The 26259-nt window shown below is 42.0% G+C and overlaps 1 long non-coding RNA gene across 2 annotated transcripts in view; it reads left to right on the top strand.

Moving 5' to 3' along the window:
- The window catches only part of Gm41264, a 62012-nt gene extending 48625 nt beyond the window's left edge, over positions 1-13387 (top strand). The window contains exons 1-3 of one of the 2 annotated variants that reach the window (XR_875021.1): positions 10356-10490; positions 10595-10653; positions 13311-13387. This is a non-coding gene — a long non-coding RNA (predicted gene, 41264). Of the gene's footprint in view, positions 1-10355; positions 10491-10594; positions 10654-13310 lie in introns of those variants that run through there. The other variant, XR_001781591.1, reaches the window with a different exon arrangement.
- Positions 13388-26259: the final 12872 nt, after the last annotated feature.

Genomic DNA, 26259 nt, shown 5'->3' with positions numbered 1-26259 from the left:
GTATATGCACAGGTGGGGGAGAGCAGTTGATAGTTTTGCTCATCAGCTACACCCTTTCTCTCCTTGATCTTTAGAAGACCACCCAAGAGCTACTCACACAGCCAGCTCAGTTAAGTGTGAATACTTTGAGAAACCATCCTGACCGCTGCCCTGCCGGGTTCGGTCATGCACGAGAGCCGCTCTCAGAATACTGCAGAGAAAAGGTCCCTATTCCTGTCCCCCACCCCATACTCCCTCAGGATGTGGGCAGCTTAGTGGGAAGCACCTGTTGCCTGAAGAATGGGAAGTCTGCTTCACAATTCAGTTTTGATACCTAACAATGGTGTTGTGATGTCAATCAAACAAGGTGCTTGAGGGGGAGGGGGTCTCTCTGCACTCCTGTCTATTGACCAGGAATACTCAAAATGCTGTTGGGGAAGGGCCGACGGGAGTAGCCATACTGCTACTGCCTATGGGTTCATTGGTCTGCCTCCTGGGAGAGATGCTGTTTCCCTCAAATGCTGTGACCTTCTCCACAGGATTTACTCCAGACACTTGCTCTGTGGCAAGAAGGCAGCAGAAAGAGACAAAACTGCAGTTCAAAGTGATCTGCAAAGCCATGTATCAGCTGCCCAGCTCATGTTTATAAAGAGTGGCATTTACAGCTGAGTACTTTCCAGGGTAGCATATTTCAATAACACAAAACAAATCATGCCCAAATACCAGCACACACACACACACACACACCCCTTAAAGAAAGTATTTACTATTAATTTTATGAGAAGTCGACCGAATTGTTGAAAGAATGTTGACGTGAAAAGCCACTTCTGAAATATCCCCTCAAGCTCTGAGACATTTTGGCGCATTACTGGAGTATTATTCTTTCCAATTGGAAGGCTCTTGGCCACCCCCACCAGGGTGACTGCGTGAGGAAAAGTTTTTGATGAGCAGGAATATTGATCGTTAGGTCCTCTGTGGGTCTTTGTGGATTCCCCAGAAAACCAGCACATGCGAATATCAAGAAATACCTTTTAACTCTTAGGCCCCGAAGAACTCCAGGCATGAAGCATCAATTATGCACAAATCAGATAGTTTCCGAGGCTAGATTCTTATTCATAGTTGAAAAACATCAGTTCAACGTTTTGATTTTTTTTTTTCCTTTTTCTTTTGGTTGTTGTTGTTTTCTAAGACAGCATCTTACTGTGGCGTTCAGGCTGGCCTTGAATTCAGGCCTTTCCTATCTCATCCTCCTGAGGGCTGAAAGTCAAATCCATTTTCAAAAAATGTTCCAAAGGGGGTTGAGGATGTAGCTCAGGTGGTAATGTGATTGCCAAACACACAAGAGTCTCTAGTTTGATCACCAGTAATGCATGAACCAGTCAGGATGATGCATGTCTATAATCGCAGTTATCAGAAGTTAGGCACAAGATGATCAGGAACTCCAGGTCATCTTTAGCTACACAGCAGTTTAAGGCCAGTCTGGGCGACAAACCCTATCTCCCTATTCTCTTCTCAAAGTAGCAAACAGAGAAGACTATTATACTTTCAGTTTGGTCACTGCAGCCATCCCTAGAGTGTGGTGAATAATGACAAAATATATGTAGTACATCTTAAATCTATTTCATTCTGTACACATATTCTACCTGAAAATATAATATAAATCACATGTATGTGTTAATTGCATTACAAAAATATAATCTGCTTATATATGTTTGAGCATGCATATGCACATGACTGTAACATGGCTCCGGAAGTGGAGGCGATTCAAGCATAGATGACAAGAGAAACTATTAAACTGTTAAGTTAAAAAAAGACTACAAAGCAGCAATATAGTGTGATCCCATTTTAAAAAATGTGTATGTATATTTTATGTAATTATGTAGACATATGTATATTTTACACATACATATAAAACACTTGTAGAATGAGGAATATATAACAGTATGCCAGTGGCTACATATGAGTGATTGGGTTACTAGTTGTTTGAGGTTTTATATATATATATTTTTTTTTCTGTAGGTTTTGCATTTCTTCAATAAACATGAGGGACTCTGGGTTTGATTCTGACTTGGCACTACAAAATAAATAAATGAATAACAATAAAAGTCCTGAAGGATTAAGATCTGATTCCAGTGCTCATAACCAAAGTAAAAATAGCTGGGCCTAGTAATGTGCACTTGTAATCCCAGAGCTCGGGAGGCAGAGCTGGGTAGATCCCTGGAGCTCACAGACGAACCAGCCTGACCTACTTGTTGAACACTAATTCCCTGAGAGCATGGTCAGGACCTGGAATGACCTTGAAGAGTCATGGTGGTCCTCTAGCCTCCACACACAGACAGCTATTAGTTACCATCAAGATATGAGTGCCAGGAATGTACCTTTAAGGTTATCTTGCTGTTCTGGGCATTGTTGTGGATCATAGGCATTAAAGCTGGGTAGGACCACTGCTTACTTTTATCGCTTGAAAGTTTGCATGACATCTTCTGGTACTCTGAAAGCTAGCATGCAGTGAGGCGGCTTTTAGGTCAGGCCCAGTTCAGATCCTCCAAGTCCTGTGTCTGAAATGCATGATGTCTTCAGCAATAGGGACTTACCTTCGACCTCTGGAAGGGAACCGAGGGCAACAGCAATAGCTTATATTTTATCAGGAGTCTCTTGGATTCCCTTGACCCACAACTCAAAGGGGAGTTTCTTCTGTTTGTTACTGGCATTTTGTTAGATAGTCTATGGTTCTTGGGGTTCAAGGTGTGTCTTGGGTACTTGATTTGACAGCCCAGACTGTCACCACCTCCTACCCCCAACCCACACACAAACAGGGTGCTCTTGCCTTCCAGTTCGTAGTGGTCCCTATCACTGTAGATCAGAGCTTCCTCAGGGATCACTGTTGTTTTCCAGTCCAGTTACCTCCCTAGCTTCTGCTTTTTGGCTCTGTCCATTTAGAATCCCACTTCTGTTCTCTGAGGACTATCCCTGAGTTTCAACATGTTCTCTGTGGATTTAACCCAATGCCCCTCACTGGCTCTTCGTCCCTGGAGCAGCCCTCTGGATACTGTAAATTTACCTTTCTCTCTCCATCACAAGCAAAAGCTATATTTCCCTATCAGATATAAGGCAGTTCATTCTTTACATTCTTACCCTTGTCTTGTGACTGTTGCTGGAACTGGTGGCTACTGGCTTTGGAAGACTCTTGGACATTGCTGTTCAGCCTCCCATCATAGGACTTCCAGGAGTACTTCAGCAGGAGGAGCCGTGTGGTGCCACCGGAATCCATGAGCAAGGAAGAAGACTGTGGTAGGAGATCACAGGGATTGACCCCACTGGGTGTAACTCCCGTCTGGGAGCTACCGCTGCTGTCTTTCCTGAGGTCTCCTCTCTGTTGGAAAGCCTGACAAAAGTCTTCAAGGGATCTTGAGGTTTGTAGGTCCTGTGACTCTGCAGAGAAGAGACCAAGGAAAAAGTATTAGAGAGTTGAGACCTGGCTGTATCAGTGAGATTAAACACTATCACAGCAGTGAGATTAAACACTATCACAGAACACACACACACACACACACACACACACACACACACACACACACACAGAGAGAGAGAGAGAGAGAGAGAGAGAGAGAGAGAGAGACTAAGGGTATATAAAATAGGCACTTTGGAAACCCCAAATTGGGGGGGCAATCAGAAATGTATGACCATCGTCCAGATCTAAGGAAACTACATGGATGAGCAACTGGGAGAGATCTAACATGTCACGGACTGTGTGGATCAGGTCAAACATTGGCTAAGGATGCAAAGAAAGTGAAACTGTCTCACCTCTGATGGTAAATATGGTGCTTAAATGTGGTGGAAACAGTTTGATGACTTCTGAAAATAATAATCAGAGTCCCTCTTAACTGCTAATCCCAGAAAATGAAAGGAAGACATTGATAAGGCATGGGGATATTCTTAGCATCGTGATTCACCCTAGTCCCAAAGGAGAAGCACCCTAAATGTTCTTCAACCAATAAATGGAGAAACAGCATGTTCTATACTCTCACTGTGGAACATTAGTTGGCCATAAAAAGGAATGAAGTATGGGACACACTGTAACACGGGCAAGCCTTGGAAACATTGTGCTAATTAAAGCAACCATCCACAATAGACCTTACTTATGTTGTCTGATCTCATTGCTGTGAAATGTCCAAATCAGGCAAGTGAATGAAGATAGAAAGACCAGTGGCTGCTTAGGGCAAGGATTGGGGTGGGTGGAGGGAGTGGGGAGGGTAGTGCTATTAAGCAAGGGTTTCCTTTTTGCTTGCCCTCTCCCTCTCACATCTCCCTCTCTCCTCCCCCTCCTCCTCTCCCTCTCTTCTCTCTCTCTCTCTCTCTCTCTCTCTCTCTCTCTCTCTCTCTCTCTGTCTGATTTTTTTTATCTCAGTCTTACACATTCTAGGCAAACACTTCTAATACTGAACAAAGTACTCAGCCCAGCCAGCACCACGTTTCTTCTGTGGTGATAAAAGTGTCCTGCCATTAGCTTACAGCGATGATTGTACAACTTTGGATGTATCAGAGCTGTTGAATTTTGTATCTCCAATGGACACATCTTCTAGTGTGTAAATGATAGAACAGTGAGGCTATATGTGTTGTCACTAAGGCATTAGAGGCTGAGTGTTGTGTGGTTCTAGAATCCCAGCTAGGGAGGCTGAAGCTTCAAGATATAAATTTGTGGCTGGCCGAAGCTTCATAGCAAGTTCCAGGCCAGCATCAGCTAAGCAGTGAGACCTTGTCTAAAAGAAAAAAAAAAGAGCAACTTTGTATGGAAGCACAGAGCACATCTTAACCATCTTCCGTCTGTGGCTAAAAAGGTCTTTAGGTTTGCCAAGTAGAGACCTGAGGCAGGGATGCTTCAGGCCGGCTCTGGGGAGTTTGGTCTGTGTTTTTCATTTTAAGGTGATTAAGGATCTGACCAAGCAATGCCAAATTCACAGCTGGTCCAGGGGAATAAGTTATCTAATGACAGGCACCATTGTCCCTGAGCGCTTGGCCAGCCCTGCGGCCCAGGCGCACGCTTCAGCAGGCAGAGTGTGTGCCTCTGGCACAGACAGCAAGTCAGGATCCAAAGAGGCTCTTTGCGGGAAACACATCTCTAGTAAAAGCCTTTCCATTTTGAAAAACTGTCCCGGCACCACCTGCAGCTGTAACTCTATTTGGGTCCCTTGGCTGGGAAACGGATGGAATTTTTCAACATGACCATTTTACAGCTTGAAAGATAAACTTTCTCTCTTTTTTTGTTCTACTTCAAATATTCCACTTGTTGCTAAGATTCCGCCAATAGAAGTTGAGTTTCACCTTCAGAATATTTACATTTGTCTTCTGAGACTCACTCTGGAGACTGTCATGAGCTGAGAAATTGAAGCTCTAACTCGGCAGCTTCGGGCTCTCTGGCTTTGTAACATCTTAGTTTTGTTTCTAGGTCAAGATGGGACCACTACCCCGTCAACAAATCTGGAGAAGCGGCCTGGGTTCTTGGCCTCCACCTTATCAGTATGCTTTGCCATCCATTAAGAAAATACCATTAGTTAACCTAATTCCGTTAGTTAAAAATTGAACCATTAGTGCTGGATGGGGTGCTAGGGAACTCATGAGTCACCACCTTGTTTTTAGTTTTTAGTTCTTAACTTTTTTAAGTGCGGGGTTTCTGCAGCCCTGTGCAGTCCAGGCAAGCGTTGCCGCTGTCTCACTGCACCCCCAGCCTTCTTAATACCTTCACTCATTCTACACACCAGTCCAAGTGTCTTTGAAAGGTTGGGACCATATTACAAAACCAGTTCTTCTGGGCTTTAGTTTGCTCATCTTTAAGGGGGTGGGGGGAGTGGGGGTAAACTTTCCCAACAATATAATAATCCTTAAAAATGAAACATCAGTGTTGGATGAAATGTTAGGGAACTCATGTATCTTCTTATAATTATAGTATTCTTATCACTCCTTCTCTCATAGAGTTACTGCAAGGGAAAGGAAGAGTATGTTGAGAGATATATATGTATATATATGAGTATGATAGATATATATATGAGTATGCTATGTATATGAGTAATATATATATATATACATATATATATATATACATATATATATATGTATATATATATATATATATATATACAATCTTTTAAGACCTGGATACCTAGCATCTTAATACAAACTCAAATCAAATGTTATTCTGAGGAAGTCACTGTTCACTGAGAAACCCTGAGACCTGAAGGAGGAATCACGTCACAGAAGAAGTTGAGGGAACATTGGCCAGAACAGAAGAATGAAGTCAATTTCCTACATCTGGGAAGGAGGCTCTATGCAACGACCCGTATTTACACATTATCTTTTAAGTAGTCATCAGCTTTGCAGGTTTTTTTCTTTTTTCTAATTGAGATTAGTTTGTAAGAATTGGAGCAATTGAGGCAAAGGCTGAACAAGGTTTCCTAAGTAGGAAGAAGTCTGAGAATGAAACTGAGTTGCTTTTGCCAGATCATCTGAGTCAAGGAAAGGACCTCAGACAAGGCAAAGAGTCGGCTCCAGAGAAGGTTACTGGGGAACTGGAAAGAGATGCAAATCCTTGGGCTGAATGTGGAAAGGCGGGGTGGTGGAATAGCTTGGTCACTGATTATCATCGAGAGGATGTTCCTGCCGGTGGAATAAGGGGACAGAGGAGGAGTCAGACTGAAGAAGTGGGCATGCAGAAACTGTCAGATAAAAGAAAGAGGAATGAAGTTGACCGAAGAGAACGTACATCTCATGATGCACAAACTGCTTATTAAAAAGAACACGTCAGCCTCTCCTACCCTGCTCTGACCTGCAGCTTTGGTTCTCAGCACCATACGGGGCTCAGTGGGGATTGCAATGTTGTTCCCAGCTAAGAGATACATGTTTTGTTTGCTTATTTATTTATTTTTTCCTGTAATGCTCAGTGAGATTCAGGACTGGATTGTTATGTGAATGCATGCATGCATGCATGTATGTCTGTACGTATGCATGTATACATATATGTGGAAATGCATTTGTGCCTCCATGAACAAGGGTGGATGTTAGAAGATAACTTGTGGAAGTTGGGTCTTTACTTCTGGGGATTAAACTCAAATCATTAAGCTGGCAGCAAGCTCTGGTACCCACTACCCAATCCATGCACTGGCCAGGGCTATTGCCTTTTTGTAAAGCTCACAACTGAATGCTTTTCATTTGGTTCAAGTAAAGAAGAAACTTGAAATCAGCTGCCCAACCCTTGATCTCCGTCTCTGAAAAGCCCCTTCCCCATCCACATATTTATATTTATATTTATTCTGTAACTCTCCTTCTTTGTCAAGGTTGGGGGGACGCCAGAGGACAATATCAGATATCTTTCTTCCACCATCATCTACAGTTTTGTTTCTGTCTTTGGTTTTGAGAGAGGGTCTTGAACTGGCCTGGAACTTGTCAGGTAGACTAGAGAGAGAAAGGGTGAGCAGATACCTGGGGTCCACTTCTCCCAAGTGCTAGAATTGCTGTGTGGTGGGCAACACCATGCTAGGCTTCTTTTATGTGAATACAGGGGATGCAGTCCAGGTCGTTGTACTTGGAAGGCAAACAGTCACCTTGCTAGAGACACCCCCAGACCCTTTCCTCGGTCTCTGGATTTGTCCATCTGTACTTCTCACTAGAAACGCACAACATACTTATACTACATATAGTTTCACTGGGCTTCTAATGTTTTTACCTTAACAAGCCTTCTGGAAGTCCCAGGGACATTGGTAGATGAGAAAAAGATTGACTGGTTCTTTCAGTATAAAATATCTTTCTTTATTCCAAAATGGTTTGGGTTTTTTTTGAACATTTTGTTTGACATCAGCTCAACATATGACATATATACTCTCCATGGCATTTGATGTAATTCACATTCAAATACCAGTCTAACCAAAAAAATCATATCTACTTTGTTTCGTAGCTACTCACGAAGTAGCCACTGAGTAGTTTCTTTAACATATATTCACTAAGCACAACTCTAGTATTGAAATTAGAAACATGCAAAGCCTGTATTTCCTAAATTAATGATTAATGTTCTTGGAAGATTATTGTTCCTTTCATCAAACCATAAATTAAACATTTTTATGGATTTACAAAACACATGGCCTGCATATGCCACACTGTTATATCTGTATTATTTCCATATAGGAGATTTATTGCCTTATAATAGCAATTAGGAGAGGAAAGATGGGGGTGGAGTCATTGAAGGCGTAGTTTATGGAAGGAGCCAATGGTTGATTTTCCTTCATGGGAAAATTTTACTGTAGAATATATTCATCTATTTTTTTGTTGTGATGATCCATAGACAGGGCTGTGTCAGGCAGAAATCCTGCTGCTTCATTTAGTCAGACCTGGAATCAAACCTCTTCAGAGTCTGGGAGAAATTTAATGCTCCTTGAAATGTCATGACATGTCCTCAGAATTGCCTTGGAATTATCTGTGAGCTTATCTGTCCACAAAGAAAAAGAGGAGGAGGAGGAGGACGACGACGAAGAGGAGGGTGTATAGCGGGGAGGAGGGAGAGGGGGAGGAGGAGGCTGATCTCTACCAGGTGATAGATGAACCTGGTAATGAAGAGTCCATGTGAGGTTGACATATAGAGGTGGGCTTCATCAACCTCAGCTGACCATCCTGACTGCTACAAGTAAATTATCTGAAGGGCTAAATGGAGTATGGATCTTTGCCATAACAGCTATGTAGAGCCTTTGGGCTTTTCTAACTCTTTATGAAAGTTAATTTGGCAAGAAATAGTTCCTGAAATAATCAACTGCAGCAGTCCAGTTGGAATTCTAAATAGACAAGAAAATAGTCCCTATACTATGTATAATATAGAATAATATATCCATATATATATATATATGTATATATATATATGTGTGTGTGTGTGTGTGTGTGTGTGTGTGTGTGTACATAATATTTAAGGATACATGTTTTGTGTTTTCTAAAGCATAAGTCATTTGATTTTTAATGTCAGGGTTTATATAAGAAATTGTGTAATTTTTTTAATTAACAATTTTATTTCTGGCAACAAATGTTTTAAATAAGCAAAATAACACCAAAATGACTTTAAATCACTTTATGGACCTAAAGGAACGTCATGGAGACAGTTTATTTTGCTTTTTCTCCAATATGAAAGCCAACTTCTCATATGATCCAGCCAATTCTTACGGAAATTCATCTGAATTTTATCGCTGTCCATGGCACCAAAGATGTTTACAGGAAAACATAGCAAATCTCCCTGAAAACCTCAGGGTATATTTTGGCTACAAGTAACCAACTCAAGTGGCTTGCTTGAGTGGCAACTGGTCCAGGTCCCTTAGGTCTCTTACTACCCAGCAAGGAGAGCTCTGTTCATACCTCATAGGACAAATCGGGCCTATGGGAAGTGTCAAGGCTGTAGACTTCCAACTGGGCATGTTAAACTTCCTCACAATGTTAAGTGGGTTAAAACTCCTGGCCCAGGTGACCAGCAAGTCTATGTTACCTAAAGGTGAGGACAGTGTCCTTTGTGGCCGTCATGATGAAGGTTATGTTACTCTGAGCATATTCAAAATCTCTTTGAATCCATTTCCACTTTCAGTCAGCTTGCTTTTGGAAAGAATGTCAGAAACAGACACAGTAACTGTTTCTAACTTAGCCTTTTCAATGAGGTAAGGAAGAGTACAGCTGTCGATATTAAACATTTCCAATTATGAAAAGCAAGCTTTCATGAAGCCATCTTGTAGACCAGCAGGTTGTATGGGGAAAGGTGAGGATTGAAGTGTGGCTGGACTTAATGCATGCATGCATGGATACATCAGTGATAAGCCTTTGTATAATTAGTGTGAGCTAATAATGAGAGTGATGACTTTAAAAGAGAATCCCTTCTGGCTAGGAAGAGGCCCATGCCCTCTAGGTAGTTGAGTCTTAGCACAAACAAAGGACCACACAAGCATTTTGCCTCTGTTGTACAACATGCACAATCTATAGTGCATCCATGGAGGTAAACCTCCTCCACCTTAACTATCTCAGGGCCCGTTACCAGATGACCAGAGGCCTCCTGAAGAGCTCTTAGGCTGACTGAGAGCTCAGCCTTCTGCTCAGTCGTGGTTTTCCACGCTCTGACCATCCCGGTATCTTCCTGTACGGCTTTGCCTGGTTTACCCTTTGTATCTGGGACCGTGAGTGTATCAGCCTTGTTTTCCTAAGTCTCAACTGGTATCCCATGAAGAATAAGGATCTGTTCTTTGGTCTGTTGGTGTCACACTAGAAAACTCCCTGTTTGGAACTTCTCCAAAAGTATCCAATGACCAATAATTTGTGACTGAAATTTACATCCTATATTTGCATTTATGAACTCTTTTTCAGTATTTGTCAAAGTTCAGTTCCCTGAGAGTGTGTGATGTTTAATTTCCATCACCAACTGGACTAGATGTATCTTCATCCAGGAGACAAGCCTCTCGAAGCCCATGAGACTTAGCTGAGGAAAGAAGAGCCATCCTGAATGGGTCAGCACAGTCTCAAAGGCTACGGTCCCAGACTAAATAAAGGGGATATGGGGTGGGGGTGGGGCATGAGAAATTGAGCTGAGCTCCAGCCTTCATCTCTCTAGGCTTCCTGCTGTGCACACAGTGTGAAGAGCCACCTCATGCTTCTATGGACATTTCCAAGGTAAAGATTATCTAAGAGGGCGGGGATTCTCTTCTCTCTCCTCCGCTGTTTTCTTTTCTATTGATGTCCCTGCAGCTAGTGCTGAACATTATCTGTTAAATACATATGAATAGTTACAGAGCTACCTGCACAATAGCACAGTACTAAGGATGTTTCATATGTGGACTTATTTCATTCACATAACAGTATGAGATGGGCAGAGTTTTTCTCTCTGCCTGAATGAGGAACTTGAGGCACAGAGAATTAAATTGGTCTATTCAAGATGTCAACCTCTTATGCGTGCCCGTAACAAAACACTAGGCTGAGTTACTTGCAAAGATGCTAATCTGGCTCAAAAATATGGTGGTCCGTGAGTCCAAAGAACTTGGAGCCAGTGTCTTGGTTTTTTTTTTTTTTTGTTTTGTTTTGTTTTGTTTTGTTTTTGTTTTTTTTTTTTTTTGTTTTTCACTTACTCACTTTACATCCCACTCACTGCACCCTCTCTCATAATCCTTCCCCCTCCCCCTTCTCCTCTCCTCTGAGTGAGTGGGCTACACCCTGGGTATCCTCTCACCCTGGCACATCAAGTCTCTTTGAAGCTATGCATATCTTTTCTCACTGAGGCCAGACAAGGCAGCCCAGCTAGAAGAACATATTCTGTCTACAGGTAACAGCTTTTGGGATAGTCCTTGTTATAGTTGTTCAGGAACCATATGAAGACCAAGCTGCACATCTGTCACATATGTGTGGGGAGGCCTAGGTCCAGCCCATGTATGTTCTCTGATTGGTAGTTCAGTCTCTGAGAACCCAAGGCTCCAGGTTAGTTGACTTTGTTGGTCTTCCTATGGAGTTTCTATCCCCTTCGGGGCCCAAAATCCTTTCTCCTATTCTTCCTTAAGAGTCCCCAAGTTCTATCCATTGTTAGATTGTGGGTGTCTGCATCTGTCTGAGTCAGCTGCTGGGTGGAGCCTCTCATCGGAGAGCTGTGTTAGACTCCTAGCTGCAAGTATAACAGTATCATTAGTAGTGTCAAAAATTGGTGCTTGCCCATAGAATGGGTCTCAAGTTGGGTTGGTTATTGGTTGGCCAGTCTCTGTGGAGCCAATGTCTTGATGAGGGTCTATACATATCTAGCAATAGAGAGTCAAAGAATGAAGTATCATGGTGAGATAGGGAAAAGGAGATTGGAGAAGAACCAAGCTCACTCTTTTGAATTAGCCTGTTTTCTTGGGAACTAATCTACTCATACCGGACTGGAGCTACTCCTATGCAACAACAGTAACTTAATAAATGAGTGCAGAGCCTCTGAATTGATTTTCTTCCTCTGCACTCCATTCCTAATGGATCCACTATGGCAACAGACAATACTTGGACTACACTTGCAGCACATGAACCTGTAGGAGACAAGCCATATCTAAGCCATGACTCAAAGTCTCAGTTTGGAAGTGGTCTTAATATGATTGAGGCCAAGGTGTTCTCAATCAAGCTAATGATTAACACTAAACCTGGAAGTAGGAGCTAAGAGGAGAAATTTGTTACTAAATCACAGAGAGGTAAATGTCGGTCTCAAGATGCAGCGTTCGAAACTTTCAGGGGATGCTAGACAGTATGACAAAGGAGAGAGAGAAGGGGGGAGGGGGAGGGAGGAAGGGAGGGAGGGAGAGGGAGGGAGGGAGGGAGAGGGGGAGGGAGGGAGGGAGGGAGAGAGAGAGAGAGAGAGAGAGAGAGAGAGAGAGAGAGAGAGAAGCAGAATCAGGTGATGTTTGTTTGCCTGGCCCGTCTTGAGAGTCTGTGTGGAAACCACAGGCAAGGAGCTGGAATGAGTTCCTTGAGAAAGTAGAGGCTGGAAACTCCTAGTGGTCTATTGATGGAGTGGCTTGCCCTGACTCAAACAGACATTGAGTCAGGAGCGCTGGAGCACAGCTGTCTTCCTCAGCACTTCTAAAAGGTGTGAGGATGAATTCAGAATATGAAGTCACATGACCACTGTGTGTAATAGGGGTCAACAATCGAGACTGGCTGAACCAGCTCATTAGCCCTAGTGTTTTCCTAGTCTCCTGTTCAAGCACTTCTTTCTAATTCAAAAGTTCTATTTACTAGTATAGACTTTTATCATTGGACACAACATCATTTGCAAAGATAACCCTTGATAAAAGATAAGAATTACAGAATATATCGAACTTTAAATGGTTTCAGTAAGATACCAATAGGTATAAAGTTGATAAGAAACTACCAGAAGCAAGTTGTAAGTAAGCTAGTGATATAGAAATCACTAAATCAAGGGATGTCTGCAGGAATGACCCTTGTCTATCGACTTCACGTAGAACTCTGTCCATGTATACCAATTAGAATGAAGTTGAATAAAATTGGGTATGGTGGCATGTGCATCCTAGCACTGGGGAGCCAACGTAAGAGAGTTGGAAGTTTAAGGCCAGCCTAGCCTACACAGTAAAATCTCGTCTGAAAAACAAAACCCATGATGAACAAAACAAAAAACCTGAGTTGGATACTTTATAAGAAAAATTCAAATGGCAGTGGCTAGGAGGCATTTTCTCTTTAGGAGAAGAGATAGGACATGGGGAGTCCAGGCTTGTTATGAATGTCTACAAGACCATCAACATTTCTGGCTCCTTCTTTCTTTCTTTTTATTCATCCTTAGGGATGCTTTCCATTTTCAGGTCCCCCAATTCACTGCTGGCCATAGCTCAAGATCTGTCCAAAACTCTACAGACCACTTCTAGGCTTCAGAAAGGATGGAGGAGGAAACATGGAGAGACAGGTACATTTCACCCTCCTATCCCTTTATACAGAGTTTTCCTTGAAGCCCGATTTTGATTACTACATTATTGTTATTTTATGTGTATTGGCTTTTGCCTGCATGTCTCTGTGTGTGTGCCCTGTGTATGACTGTGTTCTCAGAGGCAGAAGAGAGTGTTGATCTGCCCCTGGAAATAGAGTTTGAGTTTTATATGGTTTTGAGTCACCATATAGGTGCTGGGAATAGAATCTGGGTCTCCTGCAAGAGCATCAAGTGTTCTTAACGTACTGAGCTGTCTGTCTCTCTAGCTCCTGAAGTCTGATAATTTAAACACTGCTTGCACCTTTGAGTTCATATCTATGTACAGAGATGAAGGGAGTCTTTCAGCTGGGGTGAGATTGTTAAGGCAGAGACAATGGGTAGATAGTCTTAGTTATGTGACTATACTACACTTCTGAGTCAATCCAGACACCAGGACTCAAATTTCAAGTAAGAAGGCATAGTAATACTTTTTGGGTTTTTACAAAGAAGACAAGCTCCTCCAGGTTACTGGACTAAAATCAGGCAGCCACGGATCTAACACTGAAGGCTTGAGCTATGGCCATGCCTTCCAACATGGGGCACATTGTGCTGGTGTGATTTATGAAAAGTTGGCTCGGAGGTCCTATTGGCCTTAATGCTGACATCAACTGAGACTCACCCATCAGACATGACACCCAAGATAGGTGGCGTGGTATGGATGATAAGAGAAAGGGCAATTTTGTGTAGATAAAAGAAAGTAAATTTGTGTAGTCTATAGACTTCCAGGGACATCTATGAGATGTGCATTGTTTCACATGGCCTTGCTGAGGGTTATCAGGAGTGTGGCATGTCCTCTGACTTGGAAACAACTTTCATGGTTTGCCCAAAATAATGCCAGGCATTCTTACAATTAAGTAGTCTGTTTTTTTTTTTTTTATACAAAAAACAAAAAAAAACAAAACAGCAGCTGCTGATAAGAGGTTGTATGGGAGAGAGTACTCCCATGATGGTAGAGCCCTTGGTGCTGGAGTGGAGAGACAGAAGAGAGGGCTAGGCTGAGGAGCCTGGGTGGTCCCTCAGTCAAAAACCTCTGAAAAGTTGGGTGAGGGACTGCCCTTCTTGATGGTTTCTGTAGGGCCACCTGAATCCCAGCAGTCCAAGATGCATTCAAAAGGACCCAGAGACACTGCCACTGAAGTTGGGAGGTCCACTCTGATGTCGGGACTTTAGTGTAGAGCCTGAAGTTAGGGTTGTGAGAGGTACAAACAGCAGAGGGAATAAAACCCAGCCCTGCTGCCTCTCACCGAGATGGAAAACTGTGTGATAGGAATAACATGTGACCCACATCCACAATTTTAATTTCTCTTGGACCCATCCTAAGGAAGACACAGGTGTAATTAATTTTTATAATGAAGTTTATTTAATCTTACATAGCCAAGATATTATCGGTTCAACATGTAATTAGAAGAAAACTATGAGAGAAACACTTTTCATTTCTTTTTTTTTTTTTTTCTGATACAACATCTGTCGTGTGTTGGACTCACCGCATGCCCAGGTTCAGCCTGGTACCTTCCAAGTATCCATAGCCGAAAGTGGCTAGTGGGCTGCTATACTGCTCAGCATTGCCCCAGGAAGGTCTCTTGCTTCCGTCAGCATAGTTGCCTGCCTTTGTCTTCTCTGATCTTTTGCCATCTCCCTATTCCCTTCTTCTTTCTACTTCCTTCACATCTCTGACCCCTTTCCCCCTGTTTTTTGTTTGTTTGTTTGTTTTTTCCTCTAGCAATGTCTTTCTCATTAGAAGTAATAATGAAAGATTCTAAAGCAAAAGACAGAAAGCAGAGCGTTGTGGTAGATAGAAAGGAACATAAGAAAAACTGCATGCAGTTCTTGCCCAAACCAAGTCAAACTCCAGGAAGAAATAAAAGTGGAAGCAATTGGGAATTAGACAAAAATGTGAGTTTTATATGGAAAGGAGGCTGTTACATTAATTTTATTCATAATAATAAAAGGACTCCTAACCCTCTATGATTTAATTACTCTCTGCCCATGTGCATCAGCTTGCCCAACAGTAACCACGTTTCTTTCAGTGGATAAAATCTGCCTAATTGCTCCATCTTCATGAATTAGCATCCAAACTCATGCCTGTGTGTGGGAAGCATTTCTCAGAGACTATGTGCTCCTTGGTCACCGTAACTCACCAACACTCATAGACTTGTGTTTGAAGCAACTGAATATCCAATTGTTTCTTTCTGACTCCTTCCTCTCTCCTCTTTGATGCTTAAGAGCAGCTGGCCAGAATCTGGAGGTCATGGAAGGGAGTGGTTGACTCAAACCCTAAGCTGTGGCTTCTGTGGGACTGGCAGCTCATCTTCTTGGTCTTCAGCACATAGTAATCCAGGTTGGTTCCAAGCAGCTTTGTGGTTTTTACTCCCCTTAACTTTCTTATTTCCCTCGGCTTCAATCCCATTCCGTGTGTTATTGCTCCGTTTTGGTGGACGTTGATGTCCAGGTTATGCCAGCTTGTCTGTCTGATAGGAATGAGATACAGAGAAGTAGCATGCTTGTTTTTCTGAAGCCTTACTGGGGTGCTCCGCCGTTATTCGACCTGAAACAGACAACACACACTGTGTTATAATAAGCCAAGTCCGAGTCCACCTTCTGAAATGGAAATCGTGACGTTGGTTGAGTAGCTTGCCTGTTCATTCCTGCAGTTTGCTATGGCTTTGATTAGTGTGTTTTCTCCTACTGTGGACTAGTTCCACGTTAAAATACTTCATTTGTTAGCTTTAGTCTCACTGGCTAAGCTAAGCCAAAGCTCATGGTGTTTTCTGTCTGGCATACCCACCACCCACGTTATCTGACCTTATAAACATGTTTAAATAGATTTCCCGGATAATAACCATTTTAGCTGGCAACTTCCTGTTCAGATATTACAGAAGGCACAGTGCAAATTAGAGGGGACAGCAGAAGCACTAAGAATCATGAGACCCCAGATAAATATAGTAGAACTGCCTGCTCCCGTGAGGACAAGGCTGAGTTCTAATCCTGGTTCATCCTCTGAGTCAGGGGACAAGGCTGGGAAACACAGAGTCAAACAATGATTGACTTCATCCACTGGTGACTCAGGCCGTTGATTTTGATAAATGGGGGCCAAAGAAGGAGTCTGCAGTCACAGAGACACCTCATTTCCATCCCGGGTGTTTCACTGTTCCGTGGGCTTGTGCTGAGTTCACTGGGAGGGGAAACAAAGATGTCCTTTATGTATGACAGAAGGAAAAAATGGTACTCACAGGGCAACTGGCCTTATCAGCAATGAGAAGAATCTAAAGGTTAGCAGATGGCAAATAGAAAGAACGGTCTAACCTGATGTCAGAAGGTAGCCTTTCAAAGATGGCTTTGTTCCGTTGAATGCCATCCTGGCTTAACGTGTTTTATGCTCTGTGACATCAGCAGTAGTGCAGTCTACCAATGATGGGGCATGCAGCAGGAGCTGGGGACAGCACTTGGCACATTCCAGCAAGTGCTGCATGGGTGAAGGCATTGTTAATATCCTTTTCACCTTTATTGGCAACATGATTTGTTTACTTGATTTCCTGAGGATTAAAACTGTCAAATAGTCAAGACTTCTTTCTTTTCCTGGCTTCTGGGCTAAGGTTTGATTTAGTGAGCAGTTACTCTGGTGGTCTGATATATCTTTGTATAACCAGAATTTTGTAGGACAGCACACGTTTTTAACCGAGAGGAGAAGTGTTTCAGAAAACTGTTTTCTAGTCTTTATTAAATAAGCTGAATCTATGCTCCCCGCCCCCATCCCATGGAAGTATATCTCCATATTTGCCAAGTCTAATATAAAAACTGCACAATATATAAAACTGTACAGCAATTTGCTGTACAAGTAGCTTGATTGTCTCTCTTCAAAATACAGAAAACAAGCCTGCACACTACAGGGGAAAAAGCCATTTGACAACTTGAAACTTTATGTAATTCCTTCTGAAGGTGAAGAAACAACTTCAAATGCATGATTGTTATTATTACTGAGCAGTCAATAAAGCAGCAGAGCTCTATACTATACAACACTATATCATACAATACCACTCTATACCATTCCATACCACTCCATACCATACCATACCATACCATACCATACCACTCCATACCATACCATACCATACCATACCATACCATACCATACCATACCACTCCATACCATACCATACCATACCATACCATACCATACCATACCACTCCATACCATACCATACCATACCATACCATACCATACCATACCATACCATACCATACTATATAATTCTTTCCCTCCTTGCCCTTTCTTATTTTTGAGACACAGTTTCATGTAGCCGATGAATGTCAACTCACTATGTGGTTGAGAATGACCTTGTTTTTCTGACTAAGTCACTGCTTCCTGGGTGTGAAGATCACAGATGTGTTCCACCACACCTGGTCACCATGCCTAGTTCTGTATAGCATTGGAGATAGAAACCAGGAGTTTTATGCATGCTGGTTGAGTACTCTACAATCAAAGCTGTATCCCTACCCTGTCATGTACATATTTTTTTTGCCCCTGGTGTATTAATGTCCCCATAAAAGTTGGAAGAAAGACAGAATTGCAATATTCTTTGAGCAGAGGTGACAGCTTTACAGGTTGGCTGTGTCATCTCTGATCATAAAGTTTATAACTAACCCTGAATGCTGCATTAGAGTATGATGATTTCTCTCGGGAAACAGCAACAATGAGAAGACAAGCTGGTCTCTCGGAATATGGGTGGGAAAAAAAGTTGATGATATGGAGACATTTAGAGTAAGGTCTACTTCAATGAAAATTGAAATTACTCCCTATGTAATCAGCTGACTTCAGTGATGCTGAGAAAAGGAATTTCCGACCTCTGTAAAATCAAGGACTCTGATTGTCCAGCTGTCCCTCCCAGTTCCTCACACATAGTAGTTCCTCCATACATTCTCAGTGATTGAATGGGCCATTTTCCATGACATCTCTGTCACTATCTCTCCCTTTATCTGTTAAAAAAAAATCCTTCCATACATTTTTCTTTCCCTCTGGTTAAGGCAATAAGCCAACCTGGAGTTGCATGTAAGAAATGACATTAGTGTGGATGTCTGTTGATTGAGCATAGCGAGAAAGCCCAGGTTCCATTCATCTTCTTGGGTTCTAGCCCTTCATGAAAGATGAGAACAACTAGTAGAACCTTTGGCATGGGTGGGACTTTAGAGATCATAAACCTGTGGTGGCAGGGCGGGGACACACCTGATATGGAGATTGGCATCTCTTGACTTCCTCCAGTGTTCTCCCCATCTCTTGCATGCCCAGTGTATATGTATGTATAAATGCACTGTATATGTGCATGTATGTCTATATATGGAGCAATATCCAAGTCTAAGGCCACATCCAAACCTCTGCTCAAATGGACTTGTCACTCTTGTGAAACTTTAGTAACATCAAGGTCACCTGAAACTCAAAAAGAAGGGGTAACACCATTTTCAAATTGTCTTTGATCCATGAAATAAGTTTCTGGTTAGAGCCGATCAACACCTATCACAGATAGCCTAAGAAAAATAATTACGAGTATTATGAAGTGGTAGGTAGACATTCAGTTTGACTGTATACCATTCAGGAAGTGTTTATGAATGCTCTACAGTGGATTATAAAGTAGTTTACTGAATGCCAGAGTAGGAGGGCTTTCAGCATATCAGCTGAATCTCTACCTTCAGGATTTTGAACTTGAACTAAAAATGGATAGTATGGGGCAGAGCTGAGTCCCTGTTAATTGGTAAGAATTCAAGCAGTGGTGCAGCCACCACAAGGCACGAAGGACGTCTGTATCACAGTGAATACTGGAATACTTAAAGGCTAGGTGAGGATTTTTAAAAGTGGGATTCTGACTTTAATGTCCAAGAGATACAGAGAAAGGAAGAAAATCAGGTGCTAGCAATCTTAGTGGTCTGATGATCAGATCTCAAGTCCACAGTACAATTTGGCCCATGCATGGATTGATTCAATGGTGTCTCTGTGTGATGCGCAAAGACCCATACTCTGAAAGGTTCCGGAGACAAGCACTAACTGCTGCAGAGCAGCACTCTTTGGGTGAAGGGACAACCTCTCTGCCCAGGAACAGCATTCACTGTGCTGAGGTGACCACATTGGTGTGCCAATTCCTCGCTTTTCTGTGACTTTGGTGCAGGGTTCATCATGGAGAGTCTTTTTGCCTGGAAGCCTGAAGATCAGGTGTGCGTAAGAGTCTATGTCTCCCTAGAGGGGAAAAGTGAAAGTTCAGATCCACTTCTTCAGTGACTCATAGGTAGAACTCAGAGTTCCACAGGATCAGACTTAAGGAGCCATTGGGAAACAGTCCCTGTGTCTCACTCGCCCTTGTCATTCTTTTTCTCTACCCATCATCCATTTACCCCCTCTTCCTTATGCAATAAGTCTTAATTTTTTAATTCGTATTTAGGAAAACTGTCTCCTACCTAGCATAAGACAGTACATCTATCTTCCCATTTGAGCTGAAGTCTATAAAGGAAAGGCAGGAGAGAAAAGGTGAGGATATAGCTGGGCCAGAATCCAATCTCTATTTTCCAGTCATAGAAGGCTCCAATACACACTTTTTTCCTCTCTAGTTTCCAGGATAGAATAGTAGAGGTCCTGAGGTTGCTAAGGCCAGATAAGCAATTCCCCAAATAGAAAATAATCAGTGTCCCCAATACAATATGCAATTTGAGACAGTGGTGAGCAAAAGCACGATCATAATCATAGCCCTATATCAGTACTCTGTACCCACACACCCTCTTGCTCATCCCGGCGATGTTTACCAGAGGCAGCTGGCCAGAAAGGAAGTCAGCCGTGGGGGCTGCGCAGTGCCAGGAGCCAGCCCATCAAGAAGGCATTTGTGACTTTTCAGGGCGTGGGGGTAAAATGGAACAAAAGTAGTGTCTGTCTGTTTGCGTCATGGGAGCAGCATTGGGAGAAATTGCTCCTGACCAATGAATGCCAGTTGGTGGAACCCAGATTTTTAAAACAAACTAGCTGTTGGCCAGGGGGCTATCTGAGGATGCAGCCCATCAGTGGGGCTTGCTCCTTCGGCGTGGCTTTTCCAGGAGTGCTGGTCTGTGATAGGCTGTGCTCATGTGATGATTACTGTACCATGCATCTGCTGACTAACGATATGCAGACTTTCCAAAGCTCAACTGTTTTATAGTGTTCCAAATGAATACCAAGAGCATTTCTGGGAAGAGGGAGTGAACTACTGTGACATATGGACCAAATCTGAAGATTTGTCTGAAACTGATCAGCTGACTATGTGCCTCCTATATACCCTCTAACCCCTTAGGAATATAAAACTCAATCATTGTCACATGGTCTAGTGAATTAACTCTGCTTAAACCATAGGATGAGTTTATATTTCATGATTTTTGACTTTTTGAGGAGAAAGTGAATCTCAGTTCTCCTGAATTAACAGCAACTGAATGGTTTATACAGAAATCATATTGAGAGGAATGCCATCCTAAAGTACAGGTCAAAGACATTAAGATTAAAATACACTATGTAGCTCTACCCTCATACACCATTCCAAGTTAAAAATATATTGAGCAGTTCTTTTGACCTGATTTGATCTTACTGTTCCTCATGGTCCCTTGAAGCCACATAGCTAGACCTTTGTGATTACGGCTGAGGGGATCATCAGTTCATAGCTAAATGAAAGAATGAACAGGACCTAAGCTCTCTATTTGTCACTGTATTTAGAGCCTCTCTTTCAAACAATGCTCATTAAAGCATTACTAACCTTGTGAATTTGTTTTACTACATTCCTTTAAAGCAAAGATGAAATTCAGTTTGTTCACTATCCATCTGTTCCCCCATCCTTCAATCCACCCATCTGTTTGTCCACGTATTCTACCAATCTGTTTGAAGACATGAAGGCTTTAACTTAAATACTTTATTGTTGATAATATCCAGTGTTAGCTGTGTACCTTCATAGGGATTTTATATAGAGACTTATATAAGGACTAAAAAAATACCAAAAAACTAAGTGGTGTTTTATTGCCTTGTGAATCATCCCTTTCAACCAAATTGCTTGGGACAATTAGGTAAGTATAATTAGAAAGAAATGTAACCTCCAGGTGGCACAACAAATTCCCATAAATTCTACGGCTTTAAACCAAACAAACTCATCAGCCTTCAGCCCTACAGGTCAGAAGTCTGAGATGGGACAAAGGCAAGCTGTGTTTCTTCTAGAGATTCTAATATAGAATCTGCTTCCCTCCCTTCTCAATTCTTAGAATTTGCTTACATTTCTGATCTCTTTATCCCAATTCAATATTTCAAACCAGGAGTGGTCAGCCAAATTGTTGCCACATGACATCATTCTGACACTACCTCTTGTCTCTGTCTTCCACACTTAAAAAAAGAAATTCTCACTTGTGTTTGGGAGTGGGAGAAGTCATGAGTGGATAAAGTCTTGAGTGAATGTGAGCTGTAGACATGGCCACATCAAGGACCCCAGAGCCTCAGACCTTGGCTGTATCAACAAGAAAGTGTTTAAGTTAAAGTGTTAAATTAAAGTTCAAATAGGTAGGATACACGGACAAACAGATAGATGAATAGATGGATGGATGGACAGAGAGTGAACATCTTTGAATGAAAAAGAGGCTAAAAGGGAAACAGCCAAGCCTTCCTTTGGTCTATGTGTGGATATTGATAGTGTGTCCAGAAATGTCCCCCTCAGCTTCTCTCCATAATATGTACTGCCGGAAGACTATTCCCCAAGAGACTGCTTTTACTGAGATGAGGTATACCTGCCTGCTTGTTCAGCCACATATCATAATCCCACCTTCGTATTGATCGGCGTGTAGTAATCCTGCCTTGCTGTTCAGCTGTTGCAACAAGCCCGCCTCTCTTTTTGACTCTATATAATACGCATGTTGAGCTTCTGGAGTGTTGTGGTGTCTCCAGCAGAGAATCCAGACCACCTGTCCCTGTTTTCTGCCCATATGGCATTCTTCATTCCCTCGGCACCCCAGTCAAGTCCAAGTCTTTGGAGCTCTGCCCGGGCATGACCCTTGTGGTTATATTGGGATCACCTAACAGATAGAGCTCCCAGATAGAGCTCCAATCTCATAAGCAATCCCAGGTGGTGTCTCTATCTCTAGGCCTTTAACTTAAACACTTTTGTAATTTTCTTCTTGAAGTATTAGATAATATATTCCTGGGGTCTAGAAATTAGAATATAGACCTTGAAGGGTCTTATTCCGACTCCCACCAGAGGGTTCTAAATGTCACTGCAATCACACGTTGTGTTTGATCCTAGAGCACCGTCTCGAACTTTGCGTTCTCTATGCCATTTGTGACTAAAAGACTAGTTTGTTTTGTTGACAGGGATGTAGAAGATCTGGAAATAAGTTGGAAGATCAAACAAATATGGAAAGTTAGAATGATGGAAGAATGGAAGGAAGAAAAATATGGAAGATGGAACTAAAGAATGCAAACCAGAAAAAGTTGTGTGGGCCCAGACTAAATATTTATTACTTACTTAATTTTAAAAATATTTTTTTCCTGGTCCTGGGGTTCAAACTCAGGGTCTTAGACATGCTTAGCTAGTGCTCTACCACCCGGCCATATCCCCCACTCATCAAGAAATAGTCTTCACGTGGGCTTTAAGTTAAGGTTCATGGGCAATAAAACTGGAGGAGAACACACACCTTACTAGATCTAAGGAGCTTCTTAGAGGCAAAGCACATGTACAGATGATAGAAGCTCACCCATCATTTGCCTGGAGAAATGGACTCTCTCGTGTCCCTCAGATAAACTGCTTTACTGATAGTCTAGTCTACAGCATGTCTTCACATCTCTTCTGGGCTTTGTTCACAATGTTCCCTGAAGTCACAAGCATGGCCCAGTAACAATGAATAAGCCACTTTGGTTGGAGCCCAGGAAGCGTACCTTCCATAAAGTGAGACTGCTGGGGCCTCAGACGTTTGTTATCAGGATCAGCTGGCATAGTGATGATTTACTTAGAAATCTTTTGAGGTGAAGCACTCAGGAGCTGGGTCCACTAAATATCCTTGTGACATTTCATGACTACCATGAAACGATATCCAGATTTTACAAGTGTTTTATCACTTATACGTGTTACGACGAAATCCAGTGTTTTATCATATAGGTGGAAGAATTCCATTACAGGAAGAGACTTAGGCTGAAGGTGTCTTCCCAATGCCAACTCCTTGGATTTGATTCCATCTGGAGAAGCTTCAGCTCCAGCCTGCTGACATCCTGGAGATGCTCCAGTCTCATTGATCGGATCCGTATTGCCCTTTGATGTCAGAAAAAGGCTGAGTTATTCCAGTTTCTTGTCGTCGGTCTTCAAGCAAGCCCTTCATGTATGCCATCTAGAACAAGATGCGCACAAGCCTCAGCAAAACAACACAAAGCTTGAGGATTGTTGTAAGATGCAAACGATGTGGCCATGACCCGTAAGATCAGGATCAGTGAGTGAGTAGGCATGGCTAGCAGCCTGCTGCCTGTGTGTGCCTGAGCACTTGTCATCTCCCGGGTAACAGTGGTTTAAGACTAGACAGTTACTTCACATCTCTTCCATTCCAGCCCAAATGCAAACACCCGACTGTTTGGACTAGCCTCGCTCGCTCTATGAATAAGAAAGCTCATATCAGACGGAGCACAAACTGTAGACAAAATAAAAATACAAGGAATCTGAGCCCTAGAGATGCAGATGCTGAACTGACATTTAGAAGAAGGAAACAGTGCGGGTGAGCTCCCTTCCTTACTGGTCCGAGAGCAAGTTTTGTTCTGTCCCTTATAGGGTAGCAAAAGCTCTGAGGGGAGCCTAGAGTGCACTGCTTACAGAACAGGGGAATTCAGAGCAGCCAGACATGAGAAAAAAAGGAGCTCTTTGAGAGACTCAGTAATCTCATATATAAACTCTCCCTCAGTTCTCTGGCTGACCCCTGAACTATGCATACAAAGAAAAGATCGAGACTGTCCCATCTAAAGCTCGAAGAACAGACCTGAGATTTGAGATGCTCTGCCAAGAAATAGAATTTGCATTTGCGGTTGTTTGCAGTGAAAACAGCTGCAAAACCAAACACATTAACAGTCTTTGGGATTATCTAATGGGGTACAGAGTATCCATAGGACCTAGCACTGCATTCAGTACACAAGCAAAATTACTTGGGCATTTATTGAAATGGGAAAATGTGACCTGCTACAAAGAGGAAGAGGGATTCTCAGCTAGTGGAAACAGCAGACAAAGCTTTAAAATACTATTAATATGTCTATGATATAAAAACATTTTAAATTAAAGCAAATATAGTTTCATCTTGGTAGAGAAGCAAACACCATTAACATTTAAAACCACAGTGTTTCAAATTTAAGAAGAACACAGGAGGAATTCTGAATTAAATGTTGACCAAAAAAAAGTAAATAAAAAGGCAAAGGACCAGTAAATCTGAAGGCAGGTAAATAAAAATGATACAATATTAAAACTTTAAAAAAAATACAGAAGAAAACAAAAACTGTCAAGAACCTCTTGGGGAAATGTTAAATGGTTAATTGATTTGTGTTTCAGAAACATAAGGTGGAGATGATAGGTCTCACAAAAAACTATTTGGGGAAATACTGCCTAAAGTTTCCCCAGATTTGTTTATTTTTTTAAAGTCCATAATTAGAAACAACAAACAAACAAACAAACAAACAACCCCCCCCCCCCGGGATAATCCCATTTAGACTAAGTACAAACGAAAATCATGCCAAGATCCACCAAATTACTATAAACCAGAGGTTAAGAGAACAGCCAAAGAAAAAACGACACGTTACAAACAGGGGATTATGTTTCCAATGATGTCTGTCATCACTCCTAACGTCATGGAGATAAGAAGCCAATGGCACCACATTCATAAAACACTGGGTTAGCAACAGCTAGCCTGTTGGGTCAGAAACCTATATCCAGTGCACAGAGCCGGTGAGAATGAAGGATGGGGTCAAAATCAAGACAGAAGAAAACTAAGGTAATTTGTCATTAGCCAGTCTGTGCTTCAGAAGTGAATTGAGAAGTATGTTAGAAAATAAGCTACACAATGAATCTGGAAGTTCAAGGATGAGTGACTATGATACATCAGAAGTGATGCATAAAAAATATTTTTTAAAATCTAATTTCTGTAAAAGATGTGGCTATCTCAAGCAAAATTTACATTTTAGTTTTGTATTTTGGGCTTCGTAATATATATGGATAAAATAGCCTGTTAGCTACAAAATAAGTATAAAGAGAGGAAAAACTGACCTAGACAGTTGCATTGTTGCAACATCAGCCTTAAGAAGACTGAAAAGTTAACAATATGTATCTTACTCCATTGAAATATCATTTTAATGCTGTTAGGATTCTGAGAGATATAGCTACAAATCCACAAAGGCATTGACAGAGAATTCCAGGAAGATACAAAGTATCTAAAACAACTCAAGACTATACCAAAACTTGGATAGAAAGTTTACTTCAAGGACATAAGAAACTGAATACATTTCTCATTGACAGGCTCCCAGAACTAAGTGGTTTCAGAGATTTCTAACAAGCCTTTGAATAAAAGGGAGAAAGGCCAGAGTTGTTTCCATTCTTCTTAGACCTCTGCAAATGAAAATCCCACCCAGCTGCTTTCTAAAGCCAGGAAAACACCCACACCACTGATTTCCAGGCATGGCCACGCACGCAAGCATCTTTCCAGTCACCTTGTAAGGGTCCCAGCCTTTTCCTTCCTGTTATTTTGGGGGCCCACATATTCACCTAACCTCTCCCTAATAGTCACATTGCAGC

This window comes from Mus musculus, chromosome 15, assembly GCF_000001635.26.
Source record: "Mus musculus strain C57BL/6J chromosome 15, GRCm38.p6 C57BL/6J".
Taxonomy (NCBI): domain Eukaryota; kingdom Metazoa; phylum Chordata; class Mammalia; order Rodentia; family Muridae; genus Mus; species Mus musculus.
Note: the sequence above shows the minus strand (reverse complement) of the source record. Positions and strands in the feature narration are given on the sequence as shown.